Below are 15,411 nucleotides of genomic sequence, written 5' to 3' on the forward strand. Positions count from 1 at the left end.
AACTATAACAGCCACACAAAAGGCATCAGCGGACTGAGGGTAATCTCAAGATTTGCAGAACCTGGGAGGGGACCCCAAAAATAGTCCTAGGGTAACTGAGTGTGCTCTCATACTGATGGAATGCTGACTGATAGAAAAAACTGATTATGGAGGGGGAGCAGTTGGGAAAGGAGGATGGAAGAAGGGACACACAAGCACACACATATAGTGCCCACCCATTCATTCACTTTCTCAACAGCTAGGCCCCACACACTCACTCACTCACCCTAGATAGTCTTCCACCTAAGAAAGGAGAGCTTTTAAGTCTTCCCCCTCCTCCCCCTGGACACACACACATTTAGTTGCAGGGGCCCAGTGCTATATTCTAATAGGATTTTCAATTAACTGAATGCCTGTTTACAGAGGTACAAAAAAAAACTTTAAGGGAAAAAAACCTCTTGGCTCCCCCACCAACAACTGAAGGCTGACCATGTACTTGTAGAAAGATTCTTATAAATGAATAATGCAGCTTTGCAACTGTACACAAAGGTTAACTAAACAAATATTTACCAGATAATATCAAATAACACTTTTGAGATTTGAATGAATGAAACCCTGGACATTCTTCCCTGACTGCAGGGGCTCATAACCAGAACTGCCAACAGATGGGGAGAAAGGGTAGGTTTCTAGCGAGCCCAGGGCCAGCAGGGGGCTCAGACTCTTAGCTTTCTTAAAAAAAAAAATCTAACTGCTCTAGAAAGAAAACTAGAACCAAAATGTGAGCCTCCTTCCGCCCCCACAATCTGTATGAAATGAGGTAGCCTGCTGTTCCAAGTCCCCTCCCATTTAGGTTTTCAGCCAATGAGTGAAGTCAAAGCTATGACTGATGATTGGGCACTAGCAAATCAAAAGCTGCTGTCCTCCTCTGAATAGTGGCTTGTCTCTTTGTAATCGCTGTTTGATCATTAGATATTACCTATGAATTATTTTCTGCAGATTCTACTACACAGTAAGTGTGAGTGTTATCAAGCCAGTTGGGATATTCTTCATGGTAACTTTTTCCAGATTGGTCTTTTTCTGGTGTTGCAAAATAAAAAACATGTAAATCTGTATCATTGTGTAATTTACTTTTCATTGTAATTTACATATAGCTAGATCTAGAGAGGACACTGTCACAAATTTTAATCTGTTTATTGTCCCCATTCATTCACGGAGGAACCGTATGATGAAGAACCAGAAATTTTAGAACGCGAGATGAAAGCTGCTCTTAAAATACTGGAAGAAACAAATCACCAGGAATAGACGGCATACCAATAGAGTTGCTACAAGCTACTGAGACTGAATCTGTCCAAATTTTGACAAAAATCTGTCAAGAAATATGGAAAACTAAACAATGGCCCACAGACTGGAAGCACTCCATATACATCCCAATTCCAAAGAAAGGGGATCCCAGGGAATGCAGTAATTATCAAACTATTGTCTTAATATCCCATGCAAGTAAAGTAATGCTCAAGATTCTACAACAAAGGGTCTTACCATATATGGAGTGAGAAATGCCAGACATTCAAGCTGGATTTAGAAAGGGAAGAGGTACCAGAGATCATATCGCAAACATACGTTGGATAATGGAATGGAACAAGGAATTTCAGAAGAAAATCACCCTGTGCTTTATAGATTACAGCAAAGCCTTTGATTGTGTAAATCATGACACACTATGGAATGCTTTAAAAGAAATGGAGGTGCCACAACATATGATTGTCGTGATGCACAATCTATACTCTGCACAAGAGGCTACTGTAAGGACAGAATATGGAGAAACCGATTGGTTCCCAACAGGAAAGGGTGTGAGACAGGGGTGTATTTTATCACCCTATTTATTTAATCTATACGCAGAACATATCATACGGAAAGCAGGATTGGACCAAGATGAAGGAGGTGTGAAATTTGGAGGGAGAAATATCAATAATTTAAGATATGCGGATGATACCAGTAATGATTTGAAACAAATGCTGATGAAAGTTAAAGAGGAAAGCACAAAAGCAGGACTACAGCTGAACATCAAAAAGACTAAAGTAATGACAACAGAAGATTTATGCAACTTTACAGTTGACAATGAGGACATTGAACTTGTCAAGGATTATCAATACCTCGGCACAGTCAATCAAAATGGAGACAATAGTCAAGAAATCAGAAGAAGGCTAGGACTGGGGAGGGCAGCTGTGACAGAACTAGAAAAGGTCCTCAAATGTAAAGATGTATCACTGAACACTAAAGTCAGGATCATTCAGACCATGGTATTTCCGATCTCTATGTATGGATGTGAAAGTTGGACAGTGAAAAAAGCAGATAAGAGAAAGATCAACTCATTTGAAATGCAGTGGTGGAGAAGAGCTTTGTGGATACCATGGACTGCAAAAAAGACAAATAATTGGGTGTTAGATACAAATTAAACCAAAACTGTTACTAGAAGCTAAAATGATGAAACTGAGGTTATCATACTTTGGACACATAATGAGAAGACATGATTCATTAGAAAGATAATAATGCTTGGAAAAACAGAAGGAAGTAGAAAAAGAGGAAGGCCAAACAAGAGATGGGTTGATTCCATAAAGGAAGCCACAGACCTGAACTTACAAGATCTGAACAGGGTGGTTCATGACAGATACTCTTGGAGGTCACTGATTCATAGGGTTGCCGTAAGTCGTAGTCGACTTGGAGGCACATAACAATTGTCCCCAAATTTCAGCCAGTTATCACTTACCATTTTCCTTCTGGACAAAAACCCACTGGAATCCAGAAATACCCCACCTTGCTCAATATGCATGCAGAAGGAGCCAATGTACACTGCTCAGAAAAATTCTGCCTCCTCTGAATAAGTGTTTTTTGGCTCAAAGTGCTTTGGTAGTGACAATCACACTTGTGATCACCAAAAAAGGGGGAGAATCTCTGGGGTACAAAGTGACCCTATCCTTCCACTGGAAATCCTACTGGGGTCCAAACATACCCACAAGTCAGACAAGTATGTTTTTTTAAAAAACAGTCAGGATGTTCAACTCACAGAGATTCAAGTTATAGTAAACATAATACTTCCTTCCCCTTCCTTCACCCACCCCAATTCTAGAAATCAGTGCAATTAAGTTTTAGCAACCTGATAGGCAAACCACTTGAATTCCATTACACTGGCATCTTGAGTATTTTCCCTTTCCCACTGATTACGAATAATTTTTTGCACTTCTATAGCTCGTCCATCTCAAGGTCTCATACCACTTTATGAAAAAATATTAATTTACCACTTGTACTCTGCACAAGCATAATCAAATAATGTATTCTTGAAACCAGAGTCCTTATAAGAACGTTAATAAGTAGAAACATTGTTAACTATAGTACAGGCACTAGAAAACATCATCCAATATCTCCACAAAATCAGGAATTCCTATGATTATCACCACAGAGTAACTTTTGACAAAACAACCAGTTTATAATTGTTCCACTGAAATTAAGCATCCTTGTGAACCTTGCTGGAAATGCGGTTATATCTCCCTTCGGGGTTCCCTTTACCTTTACTTGTCTTTGGAAATGAAAAAGGTTAAAGCCACAGGTTAATGCTTACCAATCCTACTGATAAGCTGGTGTGAAAAATAAAACAATGCAAGATAGTTTTATTTCAGTTTAGAAGGTCTAAAATATATTAACAAAGAGAAATACTGAAAATTATTTCTAGAAATTTTCCTACTATCAAACAGAATAAACAAGTCCTGGCAAAATTGATAGGTGTATGTGTGTGTAGGATTAGACGCACATCAAGCAATTACTATTAATTTGCTCAAAACTGCCAAGAATCTTTTGCTTGGCAAAAATTCAAAGCACCATGGAAACAAAAGAAACCAATGGCACCAAATATGTCTATCCATTTTACACTATATTTATGGAGAATTTAATGAAGTGTATTTGGGGAAACAGTATCAACAACTGCAATTGTATACAAAGTAACTGATCTACATTTAGCAGAGGCCAAAGGTTATCCCCTTAAAAAAGCTAAGGGTAGTTCACCAAGGAGGACAGCCTCCACATGATCCCTCCTGACAGTCACAGAGATGAAATGGGCAACTATACTGCATGAAGAGGTGCTCCACTGATAACACTCCCATTGTGATTTCTACAATCATAGCATGACTAACCAGATCCATTTGTACCACTTTAGCTGTGGCGGTACAAGCTGAGGTTGAGTGAGAAACATCCTGTGGGTTACTTCAGATGTTATTTTCTTAAACGTGAAGAACCACTCATGCCCTCCAGTTGCAGTCAACAGTACACAGGGTTGTTTTGCTATGTATGTGTTTGTTTGTTTGTTTCTTTCTTTCTTTCTTTCTTGTAGTACTTTAGTCAGTCAAATTTGCTTTTCACATTTTATTGCTTAACCTTTACCTTGAAGAGCTACAACTTTTGCTCTCCCTGAAACTAGAACCACCACAAGCATGTCCAACTACTGAATAATATGGGCTCATTCACATGGGAGCTGAACTTTGCAGTAAAGACACAACTTTTGCCATCACAATAGGTTTGCAAGGGTCACACTTCCTACCTTCAAATCTGCTGTTTTCCTTTCATGCAGGTAGGCGTTCCTCTGGAAAGGTTTAGTATCACTGTTTCCTTGTGGCCCTGCCGCTGATTTTACATGCTTACTCCTTCCAGAGTACAGATATTGCTAATGGAGATGGGGAGGTGTTTTTTTCATCAGATTCATTGTTTCTTGTCAATTGCACACCTCTGAGCTGAGAGTGTGGGGTGCAACTGACATGAAACTGTATGAAACTGAATAAAGGGGGGAGTGAGTGAAAGGCAGTTTTTGCAGGCAGCAGAGAGAGAGAGGGAGCTGGAGATGGGGCACTAAAAAAAACATTTGAGGTAAAGCGCTTACCAAGAGGAATGCAGCACACCTGAGATGGTTTCTCCTTTCCTTTTCACATTAAAATTGGATTGGTTTGATACAGGAAAACTGTGTGATAGCCGCTGACTGCCTGCAACGTCATGTGAACCATGAAAATTAAATGGGGTTGCAAGTAGCACCAGTCTCACAGTAAGTCGCCATGTGAACCAGCCCATTGCCTAATGATGAACACTTTCCCTTCCCCACCCTGCATGCCTATCCATTTTGTTAAAAAAAAATTAAGCATTTTTATCAACAGCAAATAATGAACACTTAACTAACATACAATTAATCCTCATATAGCTTTATAAACTTTAGCTTTATCTACTGCCTTCCTCCATGCAGAAATGGCTGGCTATTTCAAGAAGCTGGGGTGAGGGTTAAATTTAACTTTGAAAAAATGTCAACTTCCCTCTCTCCATCACTAGAGCATACATCTCCCTTTCTATTTCTGTTTTTTAAAGAGCTTTTTCATCCATAGCAAAGCTGTCCTCCCCTTCCCAGACATTTATACAGCTAATAAGCTACTGGAACAGCATTGGAGACAGCACCGGTCTAGTACTAAAAGGAAATCCTGCAAGATTAAAGCATGAAGTGATGGCCTGGGTTGTATTAAAAGCTGCATGTTAAACACTATAGACACAGCTATCAAATTATATAAAACACAACAGATTCAAGCTGAGACAGCTTTGTCAAGCTTAGTCATGAGACATCAACTAGCATTTATGCATTTCTAATTCAGCCCCATGCTAGAAATGCAGGAAGAGTGGGATATAAATGTAATAAATAATGATAACTAATGGCTTTTTCACATCTGTGTTTGCCACAACATATGCATGCCAATCCAAGCTACATGATGTGTCTGTTGTTGTTGTTATGTGCCTTCAAGTCAATTACAACTTATGGTGACCCTATGAATCAGTGACCTCCAAGAGCATCTGTCATGAACCACCCTGTTCAGATCTTGTAAGTTCAGGTCTGTGGCTTCCTTTATGGAATCAATCCATCTCTTGTTTGGCCTTCCTCTTTTTCTACTCCCTGTTGTTTTTCCAAGCATTATCATCTTTTCTAGTGAATCGTGTCTTCTCATGATGTGCCCAAAGTATGATAACCTCAGGTTCATCATTTTGGCTTCTAGTGACAGTTCTGCTTTAATTTGTATCTAACACCCAAATATTTGTCTTTTTCGCAGTCCATGGTATGCGCAAAGCTCTCCTCCAGCACCACATTTCAAATGAGTTGATTTTTCTCTTATCCGCCTTTTTCACTGTCCAATTTTCACATCCATATATAGAGATCGGGAATACCATGGTCTGAATGATCCTGACTTTAGTGTTCAGTGATACATCTTTACATTTGAGGACCTTTTCTAGTTCTCTCACAGCTGCCCTCCCCAGTCCTAGCCTTCTTCTGATTTCTTGACTATTGTCTCCATTTTGATTAATGACTGTGCCGAGGTATTGATAATCCTTGACAAGTTCAATGTCCTCTTCATTGTCAACTGTAAAGTTACATAAATCTTCTGTTGTCATTACTTTAGTCTTCTTGACGTTCAGCTGTAGTCCTGCTTTTGTGCTTTCCTCTTAACATTCATCAGCATTTGTTTCAAATAATTACTGGTGCCTGCTAAGAATATGGTATTGTCTGCATATCTTAAATTATTGATATTTCTCCCTCCAAATTTCACACCTCCTTCATCTTGGTCCAATCCTGCTTTCCGTATGATATGTTCTGCGTATAGATTAAATAAATAGAGTGATAAAATACAACCGTGTCTCGCACCCTTTCTGATGGGGAACCAATCAGTTTCTCCATATTCTGTCCTTACAGTAACCTCTTCTGCAGAGTATAGGTTGTGCATCAGGACAATCAGATGCTGTGGCACCCCCATTTCTTTTAAAGCATTCCATAGTGTTTCATGATCTACACAGTCAAAGCCTTTGCTGTAGTCTATAAAGCACAGGGTGATTTTCTTCTGAAATTCCTTGTTCCATTCCATTATCCAACGTATGTTTGCGATATGATCTCTGGTACCTCTTCCCTTTCTAAATCCAGCTTGAATGTCTGGCATTTCTCGCTCCATATATGGTAAGACCCTTTTGTTGTAGAATCTTGAGCATTACTTTACTTGCATGGGATATTAAGACAATAGTTCGGTAATTACTGAATTCTCTGGGATCCCCTTTCTTTGGAAGTGGGATATATACTGAATGCTTCCAGTCTGTGGGCCACTGTTTAGTTTTCCATATTTCTTGACAGATTTTTGTCAAAATTTGGACAGATTCAGTCTCAGTAGCTTGTAGCAACTCTATTGGTATGCCGTCTATTCCTGGTGATTTGTTTCTTCCAAGAATTTTAAGAGCAGCTTTCACCTCACATTCTAAAATTTCTGGTTCTTCATCATATGGTTCCTCCGTGAATGAATCTGTCATCCTGTCATCTCTTTTATAGAGTTCTTCAGTGTATTGCTTCCATCTTCCTTTTATTTCATCTCAGTCAGTCAGTGTGTTCCCCTGTTGATTATTCAACATCCCTACTCATGGTTTAAATTTTCCTTTCATTTCTCTAATCTTTTGGAATAGGGCTCTTGTTCTTCCCATTTTGTTGTCCTTTTCTATTTCTATACTATTGTAATAGTTTCCTTTGTCCCTACATACTAGTCGTTGTATAGTTGCATATAGGGTTCTGACTGTGTTTCTATCTCCTTTTGCTTTTGCTTTCCTTCTCTCTTTAACCATTTTAAGAGTTTCTTCAGTCATCCATTGAGGTCTTTCTCTCTTTTTAACAAGAGGTATTGTCTTTTTGCATTCTTCCCTGATAATGTCCCTGACTTCAGTCCATAGTTCTTCTGGTTCTCTGTCAACTAAGTTTAAAGCCTCAAACCTGTTCCTTATTTGATCTTTATATGGTTCTGGGATGTTATTTAAATTGTATTTTGGCATTATGAGTGCTTTGTTGGTCTTCTTTAGCTTTACTCTGATGTTTGATACAATCAGTTCATGATCTGTACCGCAGTCTGCTCCTGGTCTTGTTTTTGCAGAAAGTAGGGAGGCAGCTGACCAAGAGAGGAGGAGGAGCTCTGGTGAGGTAAGCAGCTCATCTGCATACTTTCTTTCCCACCAGGCTCGGAGGCGCACGCCGTCACACAGACACACACACAAACTACAATCCGTTCAACTAATTCCCAGAACCGACAACATGAACAACAAGACTGCCACTGACAACAGGAATAGTAAACAACAAACAGAAAATGGAGGGGGATCAATCAGTTGTTGTCACCTGCAAGGTGTGCGCTATGTTCATCTTCTTGATGGAAACCAGACGCAATTACACTTGCAGCAAGTGCAGATTGGTGGCACTCCTAGAAGAAAAGGTCAGGGGGCTGCAGCAACGCATCGACACCCTGCAACTTATCAGAGAAGATGAGGACTTCCTCGATAGAACACAGGAGGAATTAAGGGAACGACACAAAGTACAGGAAGAAAGCGACAAGGAAGAAGAGGACTGCAACAGCAACAAATCCCCATGGAGGACTGTCACTGTAAGGGCAAGGAAAAACAGGAGGGATACAGAACAGATGCAACTAACAAATCGCTTTCAGCATCTCTCAGCCGACAGCAACTCTGAAGAGCCTCAACAAACTCACCTGCATCAAGAGCCACTGGCTGCAAAGGAAGACTCCACACCCCAGAAGAAGGAAGCTGATGCAACCACCACTCGCGGCAAAAAGAGGAGGGTGCTGGTGGTTGGAGACTCGTTGCTCAGGGGGGTAGAGGCACTGGTATGCCACCCAGACAAAATGAATCGGGAAGTCTGTTGTCTCCCTGGGGCACACATCCGGGATGTCACTGACAACCTGCCGAGGCTCATTGGGAACTAAGATAGGTACCCCTTTCTCCTCATCCATGTGGGCACAAATGACACGGCCAGAAACACCTTGCAACAGATCACCTCAGACTATGAGGCTCTGTGTAGGAAGGTCAAGGATTTTCGGGCGCAGGTCTTCCCGTGAAGGATAGAGGACTGCAAAGGGAAAGGAAGATACTGCAGGTCAACGACTGGTTACGCAGATGGTGTCGACGGGAGAGGTTTGGATTCTGGGACCATGGTCTAAGCTTCTTGGAGGGGGGACTGTTGGCAAGAGATGGGCTGCACCTCACAAGGACTGGGAAGAATCTCTTTGGCAGAAGTATGGCAAAACTCATCAAGAGGGCTTTAAACTAAAGCCTCTGGGGGATGGAGATGAAAGCTTAAAGACCGATCCAAAGACAGCGGGTTGTAAACGCAAGGATTTGAAGAGTACAGGAGACACTGGGAGAGAGAAAGGGATGCACGGCAAAGCTCACGGTATATTAATGGAGGAATCCAATCAGGACAAAAGAGACTTCTGGTGTCTATATACCAACGTACGGAGCTTGGGAAACAAGCAAGAGGAGCTTGAAGTCTTAGTGCATCACGGCAAATATGACTTCATAGGGATAACAGAGACTTGGTGGGATGACTCCCATGATTGGAATATAGCCATTCAAGAATATAAACTCTACAGAAAGAATAGAAGCAACAGAAAAGGAGGGGGAGTAGCGTTATACGTCAAAGAAAAATACACCTCTATGGAAATCCAAGACAGTGAACAAAGTGGTCTGGTAGAGACCATTTGGGTAAAAATAAATGGAGAAACAAATAAAACCAACATGGTAGTAGGTGTCTACTACAGACCCCCTGGCCAAGAAGAGGTGGTAGACGAGGCCTTTCTCAAACAAATCTCTGAAATCTCAAGGAGGCAAGAAGTAGTAGTGATGGGGGACTTCAACTACCCGGATATCTGCTGGGAGACAAACTCTGCGAAGCACAAAGCCTCCAACAAATTCCTGATGGGCCTTGCTGATAATTTCCTCTTTCAAAAAGTAGAAGAAGGAACAAGGGGATCGGCAATCCTGGACCTGATCTTAACTAACACGGATGAATTGGTCACAGGAATTAAAGCGGTTGGTACCTTGGGGGAAAGTGACCACGTAATGCTGGAATTCGTGATTCTGGGGAAAGCCAAAGAAGAATACAGTCAAATATGGACCTTGGATTTCAGGAAAGTCGATTTTAGCAAGCTCAGGGAAATGATGGGTAGGATCCCGTGGCTAGATAGACTAAAGAAAAAAGGAGCCCAAGAAGCGTGGGAGTTCATGAAGAATGTAAAGCACAATCGCAAACAATTCCGAAGAGGAAGAAAAATGGAAGACATCGGAAAAAGCCAATGTGGCTACACGGAAGACTGGTGGAGGACGTAAAAATAAAAAAGAGCATTTATAAAGAATGGAAGGAAGGACGCATCACCAAGGAGGAGTACCGACAAGCGGCTCGGGCTTGCAGGAATAGTGTAAGGAAAGCTAAAACCCAGAATGAGCTGAGGCTGGTGAGGGAAGCGAGGAACAACAAAAAGGGTTTTTTCAGATATGTTCGAAGCAAGAGAAAGACCAAGGAAACGGTGGGACTGGTGCTCAATGAAGATGGCAAAATGTTGACAGATAACAAGGAAAAGGCAGTACTGCTCAACACCTATTTTGCCTCCCAAAAAGGGAACAGTGTGCAACCTTGCATCGGTAGCAATCTCAGTAAGGGGTCGGGATTGCAGTTCAAGATTGATAAAGAGATAGTCAGGAAATACCTAGTTAACCTAAATGAGTTCAAATCTCCAGGGCCTGATGAACTGCATCCCAGAGTATTGAAGGAACTTGCGGATGTACTCTCCGAACCTCTTGCCATCATCTTTGAGAAATCATGGAGAACGGGAGAGGTGCTGGAGGATTGGTGACGGGCAAACGTCGTCCCGCTCTTTAAAAAGGGTAAAAAAGAAGATCCGGGGAATTACAGGCCGGTCAGTCTGACTTTAATACCGGGAAAGATATTAGAACAGATAATAAAAGAGTCCATTGGCAACTATCTAGATGACAATGCTGTGATTAGTAGGAGCCAGCATGGGTTTGTCAAGAAAAAATCCTGTCAAACTAATCTCATCTCTTTTTTTGATCGGGTCACTAGCTTAGTAGATGGTGGAAATGCTGTAGATGTCATCTATCTAGATTTCAGCAAAGCGTTTGACAAAGTCCCCCACGACCTTTTGATTAGCAAACTGGTCAAATGCGGACTAGATGGAAAAACTGTCAGGTGGATTCACAACTGGTTGGAAAACTGTACTCAAAGAGTGGTCGTTGGTGGCTCTGCTTCGAACTGGAAGGAGGTTTCGAGTGGAGTGCCACAGGGTTCTGTCCTGGGGCCGATACTCTTCAACATTTTTATCAATGACTTAGATGACAGGGTGGAGATAAGCCTTATGAAGTTTGCGGATGATACGAAACTGGGACGGATAGCTTACACAATGGAAGACAGGAATAAAATCCAAAGGGACCTGGATAGACTAGAAAATTGGGCTGTAATTAATAAAATGACATTCAATAAAGACAAATGCAAGATTCTGCATTTAGGCCACAAAAACAAAATGCACGGGTACAGGATGGGAAATACCCGGCTTAGCAGTAGTGCGTGTGAGAAGGACCTTGGAATTGTAGTGGATCGCAAATTGAACATGACCCAGCAGTGTGATGCTGCGGCAAAAAAGGCAAACGCGGTTTTGGGCTGCATAAACAGAGCTATAGTTTCCAGGTCGAGGGAAGTAATAGTTCCACTATATTCTGCATTAGTCAGGCCTCATCTGGAATACTGCGTTCAGTTATGGCGCCTCATTTTAAGGAAGATATAGACAAGTTAGAGCGGGTTCAGAAGAGGGCGACGAGGATGATAGCCGGTATGGAGAACAAGTCTTATGAGGAAAGGCTGAAGGAACTTGGCATGTTCAGTCTGGTGAAGAGAAGGCTGAGGGGTGACATGATTGCACTCTTTAAGTACCTGAAGGGCTGTCACATAGAGGAGGGTACAGATTTGTTCTCTGCTGCCCCAGAGGGTAGGACTAGGTCTAACGGTTTTAAGTTGCAGGAGCGTAGATTCAGATTGGAGATTAGAAGGAACTTCTTGACAGTAAGGGCAGTTCGGCAATGGAACCGACTGCCTAGGGAGGTGGTGGGATCCCCTTCCCTGGATGTCTTCAAGCAGAGGCTGGACAGCTATCTGCGGGAGATGCTCTAGCCGTGGATTTCCTGCTGTGAGCAGGGGGTTGGACTCGATGGCCTACAAGGCCCCTTCCAACTCTATGATTCTATGATTCTCCATCTTCTGTTTCCAATTATATAATCAATTTGATTCCTTTATTGACCATTTGGTGATGTCCATGTGTACAGTTGTCTTTTTGGTTGCTCAAAAAATGTGTTGGCAAGAAACAAATCATTGGCTTCACAGAATTCAATGTCTTTCTCTTGCTTCATTTCTGTTACCTAAGCCCCATTTCCCCACAAATCCTAGTTCTTCTCTGTTCCCTATTTTTGCATTCCAGTCCCCCATGATTATCTTCATATCTTGTTTCAGTGTGTGATCAATTTCCTCCTGTATTTCTGCGTAAAATCTCTCCAATTCTTCTTCTTCTGCGTTTGATGTTGGAGCATAGACTTGGATGATGGTTATGTTAATAGGTTTCCTGTTAAATCTCATTGATATCACTCACTCAGACCTTGCGTTGTAGCTCCTAATTGCTTTTGCTACATCACTTCTCACTATTAAAGCAACCCTGTTTCTTTTTGATTTCTCATTTCCTGCATAAAATATTTTGTAGTTGCCTGATTGAAAATGTCCCATTCCAGTCCATTTGAATTCACTCACGCAAAGTATTGTAATGTCGATACGCTCCATTTCTTGCTTGACAATTTCTAACTTTCCCTGGTTCATGCTTCTCACATTCCATGTTCCTATTGTGTGCGTCATACAACTCTGTACTCTCCTTTTGCATCTGTGCGCATCAGCTTCTGGGCTTCCTTTCGGCTTTGACCCAGCTGTGTCATTAGTCACAGCGCTACTCGTACTTGTCCTTTGTTCTTCCCCAGTAGCTCGGTGAATGCCTTCTAACCTGGGGGTCTCATCTTCCAGCACTACATGATGTGTCTATCTATATTTTAGTGGTTTACTGTTTTCTATACCACCCTTTGCCAAATGCTCACAGGACAGTTTACAAATTAAAATGGTCATAAATATATAATATGTAACATTAAAGCAATTAGCACAGCAAACTACAATAACAAGTTTCTGCAAATCAGCAGAAGTTCCAACAATTGCATATTTCCACTACACCTATGACACACATTTGCCATGTTCATGATTTACACTTTTAGAAGTATACTTTAAACATAATTGGTTCAACTCGAGGACGTGGACAAGGTGCTTGGACAGGTACGTGCAACCACTTCGGTACTGGATCCTTGCCCCTCCTGGCTGATAAAAACTAGTAGGAATGGAACAGGTAGCTGGGCCAAGGAAGTGATAAATGCCTCTATACGAGAGGGAGTGGTCCCGGGCTGTCTGAAAGAGGCAGTGGTGAGACCACTCCTGAAAAAGCCTTCCTTGGACCCAGACAATTTTAACAGCTACAGGCCAGTGGCGAATGTTCCATTCCTGGGCAAGGTCTTGGAACGGGTGGTTGCTGGCCAGCTCCAGGCGCTATTGGATGAAACTGATTATCTAGATCCATTTCAATCGGGTTTTAGGCCCGGTTTTGGCACTGAGACAGCCTTGGTCGCCCTGTACGATGACCTATGTCGGGAAAGAGACAGAGGGAGTGTAACTCTGTTGATTCTCCTTGATCTCTCAGCAGCTTTTGATACCATCGACCATGGTATCCTTCTGGAGAGGCTCGCGGAGTTGGGAGTTGGAGGTACTGCTTGGCAGTGGTTCCGCTCCTACTTGGCGGGTCGTCTCCAGAAGGTAGTGCTTGGGGAACATTGCTCGACACCGCGGGCTCTCCAATATGGGGTCCCGCAGGGGTCAGTTTTGTCCCCCCTGCTTTTTAATATCTACATGAAGCCGTTGGGAGAGGTCATCAGGAGTTTTGGAGTGCGTTGTCATCAGTATGCTGATGACACGCAGCTCTACTTCTCCTTTTCATCTTCTTCAGGTGAGGCTGTCGATTTGCTGAACCGTTGCCTGGCCTCGACAATGGACTGGATGAGAGTTAACAAACTGAAGCTCAATCCAGACAAGACTGAGATGCTGTTGGTGGACGGGTTCTCTGATCGGATGGTGGATATATACCCTGTCCTGGACGGGGTTACACTCCCCCTAAAGGACCGGGTTCGTAGTCTGGGAGTCTTTTTAGACTCTTCCCTCTCACTTGAGGCTCAAGTAGCCTCGGTGGTTAGGAATGCGTTTTACCAACTTCGGTTGGTAGCCCAGCTACGTCCCTATTTGAGTAAAGAGGACCTTACATCAGTGGTACATGCTCTGGTAACCTCACGTTTGGATTACTGTAATGCGCTTTACGTAGGGCTACCTTTGAAGACAGTTCGGAAGCTACAACTAGTGCAAAATGCGGCGGCCAGATTGCTGACAAGGACCAAGCGGTCCGAGCATATAACACCTGTTCTGGCCAGCTTGCACTGGTTGCCAATATGTTTCCGCGCTAGATTCAAAGTGTTGGTATTAACCTATAAAGCCTTATACGGTGCGGGACCACGATACCTTGCGGAACGCCTCTTCCGATATGAACCGGCCCGTGCACTACGTTCTGCTACGAAGGCCCTCTTCCGGGTTCCAACTCACAGGGAGGCCCGGAGGGTGATGACAAGATCTAGGGCCTTCTCAGTGGTGGCCCCCGAACTATGGAACAGTCTCCCTGAGGAAGTACGCCTGGCGCCGACTCTGCTCTCCTTCCGGCACCAGGTCAAAACCTTCCTATTCTCTGAAGCATTTTAAGTTACACTGATTTAATTTTAAAAATGTTTACTGTGTTGGATTGTTGCTTGTATTTTAGTATTGTTTTGTTATTTATTGTATTTTTATGCTGTTTTATGTTCACCGCCCAGAGAGCTATTGCTAGTCGGGCGGTATATAAATTTAATAAATAAATAAATAAAATAAATAAATTCAGTGTAATGCTACATTCCTGTTCCATCAGCACATGGATTTCTCCTTGCACAATGGAACATTCTCCTCTCTCCTCCCTCCACACACACCCCAAATCTGTTCTGGGGCTTCCCCTAACTCTCCACAGCAGATCTGGGCATGGCACAGGGTGTGCAGTGGGAGAGGAGAGAGGGAAATCCTGTTGCACTAGTGCAAATTCTTGTGTTTGTGCTATTATTTAACTGAATGTGACTTGGTTGGGGGGGCAGAGGGTGCTCACAGCAGTTTCTCCAGCTTTCAAATGTGCCCATGAGCCCAAAGAGACTGGCAACCCCTGCCCTATGCTACCCTGCAGAATCGTAGTTGGAAGTAACCTCAAAGATCTTCTAATCCAACCCCTTGCTAATGCAGGACATCCACTACTACAGCATCCCTGATAGAGGTTTGTAAGCAGAGACTGGGTGGCAATCTAACAGTCCACCACCTTCTAAGGCAGTCTCACTGTTCCATTG

General features: G+C 42.5%; 1 protein-coding gene across 2 annotated transcripts in view; it reads right to left on the reverse strand.

Moving 5' to 3' along the window:
• Positions 1-15,411, reverse strand: part of ZNF831 (zinc finger protein 831) — a 100,157-nt gene that overhangs the window by 69,201 nt on the left and 15,545 nt on the right. The window lies entirely within an intron of this gene.

The sequence above is a fragment of the Rhineura floridana genome, chromosome 6, assembly GCF_030035675.1.
Source record: "Rhineura floridana isolate rRhiFlo1 chromosome 6, rRhiFlo1.hap2, whole genome shotgun sequence".
Lineage (NCBI taxonomy): Eukaryota > Metazoa > Chordata > Lepidosauria > Squamata > Rhineuridae > Rhineura > Rhineura floridana.